This window comes from Patagioenas fasciata, chromosome 4 (assembly GCF_037038585.1).
Source record: "Patagioenas fasciata isolate bPatFas1 chromosome 4, bPatFas1.hap1, whole genome shotgun sequence".
In the NCBI taxonomy this organism is placed as follows: domain Eukaryota; kingdom Metazoa; phylum Chordata; class Aves; order Columbiformes; family Columbidae; genus Patagioenas; species Patagioenas fasciata.
Window position 1 is genome coordinate 74637380 of NC_092523.1, and position 12148 is coordinate 74649527.

The 12148-nt window shown below is 37.7% G+C and overlaps 1 protein-coding gene across 3 annotated transcripts in view; it reads right to left on the reverse strand.

Moving 5' to 3' along the window:
* The window catches only part of SGMS2 (sphingomyelin synthase 2), a 37070-nt gene that overhangs the window by 20304 nt on the left and 4618 nt on the right, over positions 1 to 12148 (reverse strand). The window lies entirely within an intron of this gene.

Here is a 12148-nt window from a genome sequence, read left to right on the forward strand (position 1 = left end):
TCTTATCAGGCAAAATAACTCCAGAAGAGTGCCAAAAGAAACCTCTGGATCATCATCATCAGCGTTTAAGTGCTTTGCTGTCTGACCGTCTCAAGCTCCTCGCTGCTAATTGCTTTCATTCTGCTGTAGCTTTGCAGACACTGTTGAAGAACCACTTCGCAAAGAGACAGTAAGGTTTAAGGATGTGTTAAGAGCTGAGCAGCACATCTAATGCCCCACATCCTTTCTAGCTCACACAAAAGCTGTGGATTGCTGGCTGGGGGGCCTGACACAGAAGGCAGGAGTGTTTTAGACTGTTTTGTGAAATTTTCCACCTAGTTACCGAGAGCAAAGGTTGCACTTCGTGACGGAAAGTCAGACCCAGAGATTAGTCACCACTTTCAGCAGAGGGCCGTGAGGAATCACAGTGACTAATGTGTGCTTTAAAGTGACGCTGCTACAGCTTATCAGTCATCGGGCAGCTAGAAGAGGAATTCACATACTTAATCAGTGATACACTCTAGAAATATTTGGGTAATTATTAAAAAGATAATGTATGTCAATTTTTTTCCCTGTGCTAGTCCCAAAAAGCAACAGTGCCAACTCCAAAATAAGAGGTCACATTTATGAGAACATTTTGGAATATTTCCTGCAGCAATAAGAACCCTTTTCCTAGAAATTTAGAAGACAATAATCGCTTAAATCTGCAAAGTATTTTACAACATTAGCGGGTAAAAACTAAGGAATAGATTAACAAGTTGAACAACCCACATAAAAGCTACTTTAGCACTGAAGTACACCCAGAAGTTCTTATCTCGTAACTCACATTTAACAGAAATCTAATATAGACATTAGGTCCTGCAAGGTATATTACACTAAAAAGAGAACCTTTCACTGTAATCCTCATCTAGTGAGAGTAGAAATACACCACATGAATTCTTAGGATAGGGCATATTTAAAACTAATTTGTATCATACTATAAGCAAGTTTCACATATCGCTCAGTTTGACTGGTACATTACAAATTATGGATTTCTATGCAAGAGCAACACTTGCTGTGTTCAGAGGTTCAAGCAATGAAAACATCCCTTTTTGGAAACACCAGTATCTCCCCCTCCTCATCTTACCCTCTGTGCCAACACTAAAAATCTAGCACACTATACACTGTCAAACAAATCAGGAAAGAGTCACTGAATGCCTTCTCCTCTCTTCCCCTCCAAATCTCCTAGATGGTTTTCAGCTTGCTCAACTCTGATGTAGCTACCTGGAAAGCTTCATGAATATTAGTAAAGAGGAATGACATAGACATAAGGCATGGACGGTAAACACCCAGGCTGGCCAAAACTGATCATGAAACACAATCTGCCCTTTCGGGTCTTCCCCTCTCCCTTCTTGCCACAACCACCAGTTCTCAACCCCACCTACCATCGCAGCAACAGTGTAAGGCCCTCGCATCACAACCAATGCTCCCAGTAGAACAGACATAGGAATACTCAGACCTCTTGTTACAGTGTTTCTTCACAGGCTCAGACATCCAAATCTATGTCCAGCTCACACACACTGAACGTTTGTTTCTCTCTGCTTTTTGAGCTTGCCACACTTTCAGAACTAAAACCAGGTAAGCTTAACTCTAACACCAAGAAGTTAAGACTACTGTGCACTTTAACTACCCAGACCGATCCATACAGACGTTTATTAAGGGAATGAGAACAGCAGCATAGAGTCCTTTCATAATATATTATTTGAGTTTCTAGTCTGCAATAACCAAAATTATATAAATTTTCCTACATGTGACTGGGTTTTTCACTGAAATTCTTCCCATCAAGTTTAAGCACTACATATGTTCAAAAAAAAGTCACCACAACCTTAGCTTCCAACGCAGTCCCATGTTCTTCCTTAAACTTGTTCGGGCATTCCATTAGCTCAAGATTTTCTATTAATAGAAGAAAATACTTTCCACATTATGCTGAGAAGAAAAAACATTTCCCTTTTATATTATTTAATTAGTCAGTGAAGAAGACAGTTTAGCTTTAAATCCTAAACACTTCAATACTGCACACTTCAACACTTCCTTGTTTATTTTTGTTTCTGCCACAGACCAATGAACTAAGCACACACTTCCTCAGAATTCTCCCTTCCCTTGCCTCACACACTATCTCCCCGCAGTACTGCATGCCATTGCTCAATAAAGTTTCAAGAGGATGTCAACAGCAGGACAGCAGTAGAAAATAATCACAAATATCACCCAAATTCTTTCTGTAATACCTTTCCAAGACATTTTGCTATTGCCATTTGAGCCTCACCCTACAGGTCAGAAGAAGAGGCCAAGAATGCTACTAATGTGTTTTTATCACCCCTCGCAGAGCTACTATTTACCTCAATACCTAACTAAACATGTCCAAAATAATTCAAACCTCTCTTCATTATTCCTGCCTTGTAAGAGGTGTTTTCTATCCTCTAGCACTTAATGACCCTGCATCGAACATCACCACAATAACAAAATGTTTTTATGCCAAGCCGCTCATGAGGCTCAGCATTGAGGTTTTTACCATTCACAACAATCCTTTCATTTATTTTCCTTCCCCTTTTTCACCTAATAGTTTGAGAAGTTTATTGCTTTTTAAAAGCTTTTAAAAATTATTTAAAGAACCAAGTTAGACAGAAAGGATGTAAAAGAACAAAGTTGGTGATGCTCATCCCAAATTCCCATTTACTAAAACTGCAAGATTAAAACAAGAAACCCACAAGAAAACAGACAAGTACCATCTTCAGCATCGCTCCTAGAAAAGCCATCATTAGATTCCCTCACTGTAGCATCAGACAACTGTTTTGCAACATTTACATCTTGTCCACGCACACGCAGCATGACTAAAAAGGTACAAATTAAATTAATAATTTAATTACTGGAGTTACACTAATCTACCCATTGGTAAAATCTGGTGTGAAAGTACTGAGGCTACTCAGAGTCTACATGGAATGCTTCTATAATGCACCGTACCACAGCCCTCAGGTAGTAACTTCCAGTCCTTAAGCTACCTGTTATGCCCAAGGGACGCTTCTAGTCACCATCAAACCTGTTATCTTCAGCAGTACATGAAAGGAAGGGATCAAACTAATCAAGCGTTAATGTGAACTGCAAATACAAGCTGGCCAATGAAACTGTCTGTTAAATGGCATTTGTATCAATTGCACAGTGTGCTGCAGCTGAATACTGTTCATTTTCCATTTCTTTGTTTAATGACTTGAACAATAATGCTACTATTGCTTTAAATTTTGAGTCAAGATACTATTTTCACAGTAAAAAACACAAGCAAGAATCCAAGTCCAGTTCTGACATTTGTCTTACTGTCAATGAGAAACGGAGGGGGGGTGGGGGTGGAGGGTTGGTGCATGGGGCAGGCAGAAAATGTCTGATCAAACACGAGGTTTCAGAAAGGACTTCGGAAAAAGTTATTTGCTAATGTGTTTTATAGTTCCTGGTTACATTTTTGTGTGATGTCCTAGAGCTCTAGAACATCTTTATAAATAGAACGCATTTTATAAAAGTGATTCAAAACGTACTTCAAAGCATTCTTATCCCATGTCCAGTCAGACATCTATATATACACTGATTTGGGAGAAGGAAGGTGTCATACCTACTAGCTGAAATGTGGGAAGACTATAACTACAAGGTGACAGACTCTATAAACTGTATCCCCAAAACACACTGCAGCAGTCAGAACTGCAGACAACAAAACCATTTAAAAGAATAAAGTCAGTCTCATTTGTAGACTCACCAAGACCAGTGATGTTGTGAATGTGTGCTAAGCAACCATGGTGTACAGTAAATAAGTGGTGAATCAACTAATTACATGTGATCAGTTACACAAGTCTAAGGAAAGAACTAAGCGTTCAACTGGAAACAGTGTCATCAGTTTTAAAAGAGGAGAATGCAGAACTCAGCAAAATTAGGGCACTATAAGAAACAATTATTCTGGTCTACCAATCGGTGTCTTCTCGTGAAGAAGGATATCTGATTACTTTTATTTCTGCTGTGCTCCTGCACGAATCTTCCTCAAAAATACCGGTGACGCCAAAAGAGATTTGCATGTATCCACAACAACAGTTCAGGTACTGCCTTCAGAAGCGACTTTCTAACTTTATGGCAAATGGACATAATCTGACAGAATTATTGTCTAGAGTAGAACTTGAAAGTTAGACACTCTAGTGGCTTGGATTTCAAGAGTTTGCATCAACACAGCACTGCAGCAATCCAGGCCACTTGTTCAAGTACCTACTTAGCTAAACACAGGCCAGCACAGGGCACAAGCTGCCATCTCTTGTTCTGCAAGGAATCAGGGCAGCCTCCTGAAGTGTCCAGGCTCAAAATTCACAGTAAAATATCTTAAGCATGTTCAGACAGCAGTACACTGAATATTCATACACACATATTGAGACATTTTCCAGCAAGTACTTGAGTTTCCACTAAACCTCAAAATTTGAGTTAAAGTGAGGACTTCACAGCAAGCAATTTAAAACAAACATGAAAAACAAAGACAAAAAAAGCATAAATGCACAAAATAACCCACAAAAAACAAACAAAACACCTAGGGAACAAGTTACTATTCAGTTTAACTATAGACATATCTATCTATCTATCTATAGATAGATAGATATATACATACACACACATACACAACTCCCAGACCTGGATATGAAGTCTTAAACTCCATCTACAACCTGTTCTAGACCTAGAGAAGCCATGAAAACAGGAGGTGAGAGGTGTGAAAAAAGTGGTTTAAAACTGTCATAATAGCGAAAAGACAAAAAGCCATCCTAAATAACAATACATTTTCTGTCCACTAAGACTGTCTTTCACTCCATTGAATCAAACTATTACAAATATACAACAAAAATACTGTGTTCGGCGGTTTACCAGCCTTTTTGATGAAAGGAGAAAGGCTTGTAACCTGCTTCTATCTGAAAACACTATAGAATACCACTATAAATGCATGTGTAAGTAGATTTTTCATGTTGCACTCTCAGTAATGCATGATCAAACCATAAGGTATGTAAAATCAGTTTAACACCTGCTGAGTAACACAGACCATTAAAACCAGAGTACACATTTTCATACTAGTGTTGTGGAAGATTAATCCAGATAGTTCTCTGAGCAAATTACATGAGGCCTAAGTGCAACGTCCTCTTGTAGTTGCCCATATAATTGCAATACAGACTTTGACAACCAACAACCTGTTCTGCATATTACACACATCACAGTCAAAGTTTAACTAAACTGCATTGCCTTAAACACATGATCTAGAAAGGCTTGCAGTGCTAAAAGCTTTGTGTCTGATTTTACCACAACAGAATGCAGGGGGAGAATAGGAAGAAAGTGCACATACATGCACACTCAAAAACACCCGAGTGTGGTAAAAGAAGATAGTTCTAGTGTTTGCCCTTAATGTAGCACAACAGAACAGAGAGCTCCTGATTTCCTGCAACTCATCTCTGCACTGCAGACCTCTGAGGCAAACAGTGTCCCGTTTCAACTTGGGTCATTCAGTACTGAGCTCCTCAAATGTAAGACAGCTAACAGGTTTAGTCCAAACACTATCACATTTAAGAGTTTATTTTAAACTTTCTCTAAGTCCAAATTAAAAAATAAAAAAAACCCACACCCTGTTTATGGGAACATTCAGAGTAAAAATAAGCCAGAGAGCTCCTTGTCTTGTTCAGACTGCCCAATGACTAGAAAGCAGTGTACCCAGCAAAGTATGAACTGCCTGCAGTCTGTGAATTAGAGCAAGATGTGTAATTATTCAGATATTGTTAGAGCTGAAAATTTCTTTAGCCCTACTATTTTAGTGTATGACAGGCATCGTGCCTTGTCCCACAGTTGGTCAGCTGAGATGTATTTCATCTATCTTTTTAGCTTTTAAAATTTGACACAAGTTACTGACTCCTACCATGGACATACACATTATTCCACTCTACTTTACACAGACTAGTTGTTCTACACAGGAGAAATGACAACTTACCATACTTATGCTTTGCTTATGTGTATGAAAATAGCTTGGCCATCTTAAGAACTGTATAGAGAACAACAGAAGCTCATGACCATGGTTACCACAGAAAAGAAAAAGCTATTCTCGGTGGAGGGGGCTTGCCACCCAGCTATACAGCATGTGTAGTATTATCTTTCATGGTGGTAAGTACTGCTAAGATGATGAATTTCAAATAGTGTCTGCAAACTCAGGATGCAATCACTGCAGAAGTTCAAATCCATCACACTCAAGTCTTCCGTAAGTTTTCTTCATATTAACTTCCAAGTTCACTATGGCACCTTAGAAGGGAACAATGTCTTTAATACTTCTTGCCTTAAAGCCAAACAGGATGCCACAGCCCTTCCTCTCAAGATTTGAAGTCCATCATGGAAGTTACCCTATTTCTAGGAAAACAAAAACACTGAAAAGAGTTGATTTTCTATTTTAGTGCATGATCACTTCTAATAGTCAGTACATGATTCAAACCACTTCAGTCAATCCTCTTTATCTCAGGGTGGAAAGAAACACTTTACTTGGGGGGATCACCTTTAGATGTCTGGCACATTTTCCAAATCAAATAGATTAGTTTATGTGGGTTTTTTTGGGTGTGGTTTTGTGTGTGTTTGCTTGGTGGTTTGCTTTAGTCTTTTAAAATTTAAAATTGCTGCCTATAGCTGTGTGCAAAGTGAAACAAAACGGTCCTGTGAAAACACAGCAGACCGAGCATCTGCACTTCTTCAATAAGTACAGATGAGCAAGTGTCTTAAGTTGGCCTTGTTACTCACTAAGAAGAGTAAAATTTGGTGTTCATAATGAGCCTCTACAAGACCAAGGTGGTAGGCCAGGAATGAACTCTTGCCGAGTGACACGCTCAAAATGGTATCTAAAAGTCAGAGTGAAATCAAACGAAGACAAGGTCACGCTTCTGAGAATGGCACTGTAAAGAACTCACATATAGCATCCTTACAGATTAGTTCAGTATTATGAATATGGGAAAAAACACAAGCTTTGGTAGGAATTTTGTCAGGCTCCTAATACATAGGAACTACAAGTAACATATGTTTCTATACTTTCTATACACTCCTGAAATAGTTAAGTAGCCAGAAAAAAAAAAAAAAAAAAGGTACAAACTGATCCCAAGTAGATCCTCAGCAACTAATTTATCTCGGCATCAAAAAACCCAGAAATGAACACTTACATACTTCTGGTTTTATACTGAAATTTAACATAAAAATTTGAACCAGAATAACTGGCAGAGGATGAAATGACAGAATTCTGCATTAAACATGTTTTCAGCACTGTTAAGACAGTAACACATCACTCCAGGTTTTAAAATGTCCTTTTGAGGCAGCAGCAGTGATGGGAACAATTTGCTTCAATACAGTCTGTGTTGAGTCTCAAACAAGACAAGGGCAGTGGTATTTGCCTCCCTTATAAAGCATCTACAAACAGCAACTGCTGTTTCCCATTTACAAAGCTGATGTAGGAGAAGCGCAAAAAAATAATCAGATTACCTGTAATAATTGCAGATATTGACCAGAACTATGAATGAGCTACAGGATTATATCACATTCTCTATATGAAAGACAGAATTAAGCACTAGGAGGCATGACCTTCTCCATTGCTGTTTAGCAAATTATGTCGCCTAAATAAAGAGTCTCCTTTAGGTCTGCTCCACTAACCAACTGTCCAGCACTAGAGTCAACATAAGCAGGAACTTGGGTGTGTGCATAAGTAAATATTTTGTCACTGTTGTACATTTCCCATAACTGAAACTAATTGTGAGAAGTCATTCAGCACTCATCACACAGCAGTTTCAGATCTTAGGAGGCTGCGCAGAATAAAAGCTTTAAAAAGAGAAAAACTAAGAAATGCAAACATATTTCATCAGGAGGTAGAAAAAAAAAAACAAAACAAAACAAAACAGTGAGAGCAGGTGGCTTCTTAATAAAGGACTTTCACAGATGCAAGAGTTCTCCTAAATATATAAAGGGGAGGTAACATATACTAAAAAAACCTGTAATAATACTTCAATAAAGAAAAGGTATCATCTTTTACTTAAGGCTGTAAACTGAGTCTTACAAGACCCAGGTTCTAGACAAGCTCTACGAGAAGTTTGTTCTTTGAGGCTCGACAGATTGCTGCACTCTGATAGGGTTACAAGCTCTCACTTATTTTACAGTTAACCAAAATTTAAAAAGAAAAACCTAACAATCAAATTTAAGTTCTAGTATTAGAGGCACAAAACCCAGAAATCTGTGATTAAACAAAATTCCTGTAAGTTACACCCTACAAATGGGAACTCCAGAAAGTTTTGCTAGTTCATGCTGTCATTTGCCATCAGAACTTTGATAAACGTGAAAACTGAATAACCGTACCAGTATGATTTAACCACTATATTAGTACTTAAAACTTCATTCTTCGAACATTTGAGTTTACAACAGTAGCAAGACTGATCTGGGCCCAAGATAGGAACAGAGACACTAGGAAAAAAAAGCTTCTGTCCCCAATGAATGAAAGTTACATTAACTTTACATGGGATGTACTGGTTTACGACCTGCCTCAAACATTATATTTCACTAAAATAATTACCAACTGCCTGGGGAGTTTCTGAAAACCAGTGATTACAAACTGCTGCAGGCGGTTTGTAAATTCTCAGATGGGGGATTAGAATGAACAGCTATAATGTATTTAGCTGCCTGGTTTCGTTTTGCTTGCTTTGGTTTCTTTCATGATGTCCATCGCTTTCACCAAAGGAACAGTTAATCATTATTTGTACCCCAACCTTTTCTATTCAGTTTCAGCCATGATACGCTCATATCTTATCTAAAAAACTGAATTAAACTCCAAACTCCATGCACTCCATTTACAATTACAGGTTACCGCAAAATCAAAAATGATCCTGAATTAATTTTTTTTAAACATAGCCATTGTTAAGCGAAAGTGTCCGCAAGTGCTCTGCATCAGTTTAGCTTAAATCAGCCGTATTAAGCTGATGCAACTTTCCTCAACATTCAGTGCTGCACCCAAGAGGCTCAGCATCTTTTCTCAAGGAAGAACAAGTGCACAATCCTGGTCCACTCTGCATCAGTAACCAGAGACATATGAAAACACTGCGAAGCTTAGCATGAAGCTTACTGCATTGCACAGGATTCTAGTAAAATTCAGCCTAAAGAATTCTGAATATATAGAGAAAACAAAACAGACTACAGAAGGGAGCTGCAAGAACTCTGAAAGCCAGAAATAGTAAGACATTGTTCTGTGCAGCAGCAAAGCTCGCCCTCTGAAAGTCTCACAATTTCACCGACAGCAGCAACTTTGGTTTTGTTTGTGAAGTTTATAAAGCATAAGTGTGACATCCTTGAAACTTAAACACGGAAACTGCAAGTTAACAAGGAAGGTACATGAGAACAAGACACCTGCTTTTTTGGTCAGGTACCTTCAAGCAAACAGGATGTTCTCCTTTCTGGGGTGACAGGTCTGATAAAAGGTATTTTATCCAGAAAATTAAATAGTTAAATATTGAATATTGGTTGTTTTTTTTTTTTTTCACTATAAAACTGTCTTGTCAGAGTGAATGCAATGAAGTTTTTCTGAGTAATCATGCTCAATAATTATTTTATTTGAGGATTTAGACTTGAACACTGTTTTATTAAGAACCATTCTACTTGTAGTGATTAACTCAACAGCTCCACAAATGCTGACGAACTATTTTAATTTCTTCATCCGCACAACAGACTGGACCTCAGTATTTTTAACGCCATCAGACTGCAAATAAAAAGAGGACCCACACTTGATGCTGCATATTTTGAAAGGGACTTAACACACAATAAGGCAGGAAGTTTTACTCGGCAACCACAAGCACAACCTCGAGGCACAGCAGTCCCCTTTACTACAGATACAACATCTGTTAGCTAGAGGGTAAGCCACATGTTTTCCTGAAGCCTATTTTAGCATCTAGTTTAGTCCTATGAAAGTTCATATCAACAGCTATGAAGTAGGCTTCCAAAACCAACCATATTGGTAAGAAGCACTTTATTCTTTGTATTACACATATGTCCACACAAGAGCTATTCTGGGGAAGCAAAACAGTGATAATATAAACAAGTGTCCTAATATAAGAGACACTCGTGGTTATTAAAGTCCTGGAGTCTCACTAGAACAGTTGGGTTCAGTATAGTTAAGAAATGGCTTTCAAACAGGTGGCGAATGGACAAGACAATTATCTGTGCTACATAAAACTTCCCCATCAGCAGCTCTTAAGGTCCTCAGCATCTGCTGGGACAGCGGTGACATTCTTAGTATCTGCAGCATCTCTGGGGACAGTGGTGTCCATGGTACAAACAATTCTCCCAGCAGACATCTCTGAAGACAGTGGATCTAGTGTTATATTAATCTTGCCAGCATCTGTTCAGACTAGTGCAATACCATATCCATACTAAATAAAATGTCACAGCATCTGTATTGTCCACTCCCTACAAATAGCGTCAAAGAACACTGTAGGCCAACAGCCCATCAAAATTAGAAGAAAAATCCAAACAGAAGATGCATGCAATTTTGTTACAAATATCTGCATCTCCAAAGTCCATTCTATACCCCAGTAGACTTAACTGTAATAAGTCATTTGTTCAAAAACCTTACTTTACATTCCCTAGTCCTTAAGAAAAACTACTCATTTTTAGAATTCATCATTTGTGTTAATCCTTAAAAATCAGTATGCTACTTTCCAGTCCTCATACTTTTATCTAGTATACTACATTGTAAATAAAGAATTCTGGTTTTTAGAAAGAAAAATATTTGAGATTAAGTCTCTTATTCAGGTCTCCCCAAAACAGGAAGGTATGTGTGGAGGGGTTTTTTGTGGTTTTTTTTTTTTTTTTTCAATTGATAAGGAAATAAAAGTTTTTCACAATACTACATCCATGACATAGGAATTCTGATGTCTACCTAGAACATTAAGTTTTGAATTCAAAAGAAGACTAGTTTATAAAAACAGGACTGTTAAGCCCTATCATTTTTTCATCTTACAATATTAAAATCACAAGACACTTCAATGATCCAGAAAAAGAGATGCTCATCAACATGCCCACCATGGTTCAGTACTTCAAACTTAGGGGTACATGAAGTCATTCTAGATTCAGATTGCATACTTAAGAGTAGAAAAATTAATCTTTGCTCTCTTCAAGTTCTCGTTCTTCCATTTTATAAGTTCACTTCAAGGACAGAACAGAAATCAATCTCATTAAAGCCTTTATCTACATACTATTGTCGTCACCTTATAATTTCACCTCAAATTTCCCCCCCGACATCACTTTGATTGTCCAAATACCTCATCTGACTGCACATACTACACAGGGTACATTTGAAGCACGTTTTCTGAAGGACAGAAAAATATGTATACATTTCTCTCAAATCAGACATGGATTATAAATTTTTATTGAAAAGCAAAGTAAACCCTACCTCCCCCCAAAAAAAGGAAGCAAGCACATTGACCCTTCTAGTAAATTAAGCCAAAATAAATAATAAGTTAGTGGTTTCATAGAGAGAAAAAGTATCTAAGGCTATATAGTCTCCAAAAGCCTGCCCTGTCAAATAATAATACACATAAGCAACTAAATTGAATATAATACAAAAGTAGTTTGTTTTCAGGCAAACCATTTAATAAATGCAACTTAAAGTGAAGCTTGCCAAAACTTCCTTAAAGCTCACCGACTCAGAAAATGTTATGCACCTGCTCAGCTTATGCTAATATCTCTATGTAACCACCCACCTATATAATTAACTGTGTATAAATTAATAGCTGTTAAGTGGTTGGAGGAAAGATATTCGATTTTCTAAGGTCTTAAAAAAATCAAATAAAAATATTATAAATGGATTAAACTGAAAAAGAGCTAGTCTGCACTGTATTGTAGCTTTATTATCTTGCCAAAAGATTATGCATTAACTACTTTTCACACGGATTTCAAGCTACATGCAAGCCAGACAACACACAACGTTAATAGAAATGTACTCTGCCACCAAGTCAAGAAGTTTAGTTCAGCTGCACGTCAGGAAGTTTAAGAGTGGATTCAATAGAGCAGACAAACAGCGACAAAAAAATAACAATCCAACCAATCCTACAGCAACGCACCTTTAGAACCCCAT